The sequence below is a fragment of the Camellia sinensis genome, unplaced genomic scaffold, assembly GCF_055761805.1.
Source record: "Camellia sinensis isolate YWXY unplaced genomic scaffold, ASM5576180v1 Unanchor11, whole genome shotgun sequence".
Classification (NCBI taxonomy): domain Eukaryota; kingdom Viridiplantae; phylum Streptophyta; class Magnoliopsida; order Ericales; family Theaceae; genus Camellia; species Camellia sinensis.
Window position 1 is genome coordinate 5,952,736 of NW_028128989.1, and position 5,883 is coordinate 5,958,618.

The window sequence follows — 5,883 nt, forward strand, 5'->3', positions numbered from 1 at the left end:
TCATCCTATTTTGAGCCATGCCTTAGGGCCTTTGCATTAACCTTTGTTTGGTCTCTTAGCCATTGAAATCCAGTTGATTTTCAATGGCTAGCATGCTATTTTGAGCACCAAAATTAGAGAGGGGTGACCCTCTTACCCCTTGTCTTGTTTATTAGCATATTTGGCTTAACAAAGAAGCCCTTATTTTCATGCTTCCAAGCCATGTTTCAGGCCATTTTTGGTGGGTTTTAGGACCTGAATAGGCTCTTTCTAGAGCCCATTTTTCCATTTTGGGTGTCCATCTTGCATATGTAGAACAACTCTCTTTATAGCCTATCATTCTTGCATGCATAGACCATGTTTCAGTGGTTTTTTGGGCTTTATTTGGCATGTCATACCCCTGGCTTTTGCTGGTTTGGTGACCTCTTGATTGCCTCACATGCTCGTAGTGCAAATCCTTTTTACTAGCTTATATTGCATGCTATTTTGGCCTTTGATTCTAGCACTTTTTGGCTATGCTTTAAACTAATTTTGTGCATGTTTTGGACTGCCTTTGCTTTGTTTTTATGCCTCATGGTCGAATGATGCTTGCTATGCATGGTTGTAGGTCAATACCCTTGCCTAGCTTTGAGTTTTGGAGCCTATTGCATGCTTATGTTAAGGTGTTTCCATGTTTTGGGACCATTGTGCATCATATTTCAGAGCTTACATGTATGCCATATTCCCATGTTTTCCACTCTTTAAATGCGTTTGAGAGTCGTGCTTGTATGCCTCGTTTTTGGACCATTGCATGAGCTTCATTTCCATGCCTTTCGAGCCACCATTTTAGTCCATTTTCCTACTGTCTTGGACTTGCCTAGGGTCTGTTTGGGCTGGTTTGGCCATTTGTGCATTGCTTTGTGTACCTCTAGTGTAATGCGCTTCACTAGTTTCGGTATTCGGGCCATCTAGCATGCATTGTGTGAGGTGTTTGCATGATTCGGGACCATCTTGCATGTCATTTCAGAGCTGAAAAATGTATGATTGTATGCCATATTTTATCCCTTTCCATGCTTTGGTAGAGTGGCATTTGATGCCTTAAGTTCAGTCCCTTCCATTGGGCATTTTTGCATGAGTGTTCCTGCCTTTAATTTCATCATGTTTGGCCACTGATTTGAGTGTGGCTGAGGCCCATTCATTTTAGTTTAAGTCCATCTTGCATTGTGTATGCCATGTCCATATTGTCGCATGCTTGATCGTTGCATTGTGTATGCCTTGATTATGTCTTTGTGTATGTCCATCGTCATATGTGCGTTGTGTATGCCATATAGCGTCATGTGCATTGAGTATGCCATTCATAGTTCATAAGTGTTGTGTATGCTAGTTGCACCTTTGCATGTCATTCCTTGCATGTTTGCATGTCTTATTTGCATTTCGTTTAGGATTGCATGCTAGTTGTTGCATTGTGTTTGCATGCCATGCCATTCTAGTTGTTGCATGGTGTTTGGAGTAGGGTTTAATCCAAACACGGGAAACGAGGGACGTTTTGTACTCCAAGTGACGAAACGTGCTTCAATTCCCGGTCGCCGACACTCTTGACCACTCATGATGGAGATTAGGCCTTGTTGTGTTTATATGTGCATTCATTTTACATCGAGTCATGCAATCCGACTCCTTGGCCATCATGCATCGAGATGCGTGATTGGTGGCACGAGAATCAAGGACTACACCCCCTAAAGGTTATACAATGACGAGGAAAGTGGTCATGCACACATATGTTGAAAATACTTTGCCATGCCCCTTTCTTGCTCTCTGTTGCAGCAAACCGGAAGCCAGCAGCAAAAACTGGTCGGTAGTATCCCTACAGCATGGTGGAGTTTCAGCCTTCTGGAGTTTTGTACAGTATTCCAAGACCAGTTGCAAACAGAGGCAAATCGAGGCATCGCGATGGATTTTCCGGCAAGGCAACTCGAGCATGCATGCATCCCTATCATTCAAGACCGAGCCGAGGCAGTTCATTTCATATGTTTTGCATGCTAGCTTATCTATTTTAGTTAATTTATTAATTAATTAGGGTTGTGTAATAATTAGCTGTAATTCATTATTCATTTGGTTATGTATTATTTATTCGGACCCTCCGAGAGAGGGCAATGTTGTAATAAGTGTGCGTGTGTGTGATGCATGTTTTTCAACCCCACGTCTTTCTCCCTTTTATTTACCAGCTTATAATGGTTAGATTAGGGCATGTTTCAATTAGCATCCTTCATGTTCGCATGTTTGCATCCATTCATCTGTTTTGTATGCATCGGACTCGGCGCATCATACTAACTGCATTGTATTTCAATTCCGAGTTGAATACGTGTATCAGTTATTGCATTTCATATGCCATTTTAGAATAGGCAAGCCTATCTTAGTTGCATTTTTGCATGTGTTGCATTAGGCATTTCAGCATAGTTAGGATTCATGCATGATTTCTAATTAGCTTCTTTCTTTGACTTAGAGTACTCGGTAAGTATTTATGCTTTAGCATCCTTGCATGTGTGTGAGTGACTGTCACGATAGCATGCGTGCCATGAAGCTATGTGCTTATGTGATATAACTGCCTAAATGCTTGTGAGTGAAGGTTGGGTTGCTTGAGTTGGAATAATTCGTCGAAATCTGCATTTTAGCTTACTTGTGAGTAGCAAACTTCAAATCATTTTCCAAACAAACGGATATGCAATGCTTTGTTCCAAATTAGGCGATCTAGTCTATACTTGTTTTGCTGTGCGCATCACGTAGTAATTCTAGGCTAATAAACCGGAATAAGAACGCATGTGTTTTCAAAAACAAGATATCATGTTTAGTAAAGGCCGATCTTTGATCGGGCGAGCGGGGGTGCTCATTGCATGACCTTCCCCTCTCGTGCTCAAGTTCCCGAGCCGAGACAACTTTGGTGATGATGGACACGTGGCCTTAGGCACGAGTCAGGATTTTCTAAATTTTCTAAAATAAAATATTTAGGTGGCGACTCTGTATCTGGCAAAGCAGTTCATGTTTGGCACTTCTTTATAAAAATCAGTTTTCAAAAACGATTTGCCGGATTTGGACTCTTTGGTAATTTATTGATCTCGCATTGCACTTTGTGAAATCAGATTAAGAACCGTGACATTGAGTTCGAACTGTAGTGAGCCCAAATAAACAAAACGGGATTTTCCTGGGACGTTCGGGGACCTCTACACAACCGTCCGCTCGTCATCACGCATCCGTCCAAAATGCAGCAGATCGGTTTGATTTGGCCAGTTTAGATAGATCGACATATTCATTGCTCAACCCTAATTGCAAATCACTATGTTTTTCTAATCACTTATTAATACAAAAGTATATTCTTTTTACCAATTACAATATATGCAAAGAATCACCTAATATAAAATTGTGAGCTCTCCTCTTTCTATCACGGGATCTGAACCATTCACATTTTTGAGTGCATCGAGGAGAATATAGATGTAAAAAATCAAGTTAATTGGATATCATTAACATTTTCATTCACTCACATTTGCATTTATTTTAATATTTTAAATTATAATGTCATTTATTTTTATAAATACAAATGTGAACGGATGAAAAGATTAACAATATCCAATTAATTTAATTTTTTACAAATATATTCTATTCGATAAATTTTAAAATCAGCTAATAAAACAACACAGTAAGCACCCCAAATCAGCTATCACGCGGTACAGCCCCACCCAATAACTTCTCCAAGGCGGGAGGGAGAGATGATGAGTTGATAGTTGCCTCGAAAGACTAGAGGGGGAGAAAGAGAAAGAAACGACAAAAGCGTGGAAGTGGGACATTGGTATACCGTACGGTGAAGACACACACCCCACGAGACCCACCCATTATTGATTGGTTTGCTTGGTGGTCACCACTGCCCACGTGATTCTCTGTCAGTGTTGCAGGCTGTTTATGGGATAATTTTATATGTTATTTTATTTTATTTTTATTAATTATGAAAAGTGTATAAAAAATTAAGTGATAATATAATTTAAATAAATTAATAAATTAATTTTTTTAAATATTCTCATAGGAGGCCTGTGTTAGAGTATTTCTAACAATATTTTTTTTATTTAAATTTTAGTTAAAAAATGTCTTTTTTATTTTAGAGTGTTTTGACATGTGTTAAAATATCTAAAATAACACATGCTATTTTAGTCTTGTCGGGTAAATTTTTTTTTTTTGCTTTTTGAGTTAAAATTTATAAAAAGATAAAATATATTAAAATAATTAATAATATAAAATATTATATTAAATTCATAATTATTTTATTTTTTCTATCATAAACATCACATCTAATTAAAAAAATTCAATCATCTTTCTAAACATAAATATTTTAACCTATTAAAATAGTCAAAAACAAAATAGCCAATTTTCCAAACAAGGGTTTTAGCACATTATCTTATTTGGGTCACATCACCTCTTATTTGAGTCATACCACATTTTTATCACATTACTTCAATCCTAACCCACATCCCACATTGTATATTTTTTTTTAAAAAAATCAAAAAGTATATTAATCTACAGCAATAATAGAGAGCTCTAATTAGAAATCTCTAATTAGAACTCTAATGATGTGGCAATCAAAAAAAAAAAAAAAAAACAAACAAACAAACAAACAAACAAAAAAACAAAACAAAACAAAACAAAGATACACACATCACATCATAAGTGAGACCCACTTATTTAGAGCTCTCTTAAAACTCAAGAATTAGAATCCTAAAACAATTTTCATAAATCTAACACTTTTTAAATAACCCCTTAAGCAATCATTTTTTTAATAATCATATCTCACAATACATCATATTTTTTCTCTATATGTTTTAAATATTTTAAAAATATTTGTTCTTTATTATTTTTTATTAAAAATATTTTTCTAAATTTTATTGTCTTTCCTCCACCATTTGAAAAAAAAAAAAAAAAATTTTGTGAGAGACAAATAATAATTTTTTAATTATTGGGAGTGATTGACGCCTTCCTAAATATAGGGAGACTTGAGTTCAAAAAAATAAATGTAGAGAGTTAAAAGTTTACCGCGGGAGTTAAGTAATCTATTGGATGGACATATTTTATATTTAACTCTATGAAATAGGAAAAAAGTGAAAACAACAATGATTCATCCCACTAAAATATCACCACTAATAGTATTAATGTATTAAAAAAATAAAATAAAAAAATAAATACAACTCTAAGATCAAAACATCACATCATTAATGATGGGACCCACTACCGCCTAATTAGTGGGAGCACTTAGTGCTCCCAAACATTTTTCAAAGTGAAAATAAAGAAGCCCATGGGAGATACTCAGGCCAATTTCTTTGCTCTTTCAACTAGCATTTTATTGATCTAAAATACGTGCTCATTTGACTAAGATTTTGGGATTAAAAAAAGTATAAAAAGAAAAAAATGAATTATATAAGTTAATAAAATAAAATATCACTTTTTATCTATAATTATTATATTTTTTCTTTTACAAAAGTTAAAAAAGTCTCAAAATAAAAACTAAACGAGATTAAAAAAGTTAGCTATATTAGCCAATGCCAAACGACCCCTACAATTTTTATGTTGATTTTTAAAACATAAAAGAAATAAGTAACAAAATTTAAATGGTGTAAAATATTGTTTAAAAATTACAAACTCACCTCTCCTGTTTATGCTTTATTCAAAAAATTACTCTAAAATCACTTTACAAAAAATCACTCTAAAGGATTTAGATTGATTTGGCTTGAGGTAAAATCAAGATCAATTTGTTATTTACAGTTTCGTAAAAAACCAAAACTAGTTCTACCATTTTGTCATTACAAAACTAAAACTAAAAAATAATACAACAATAGCAACAAAGTAGCCGCTGCACATATAGAGAAGAAAAGAGAATGAAATGTTATTAAT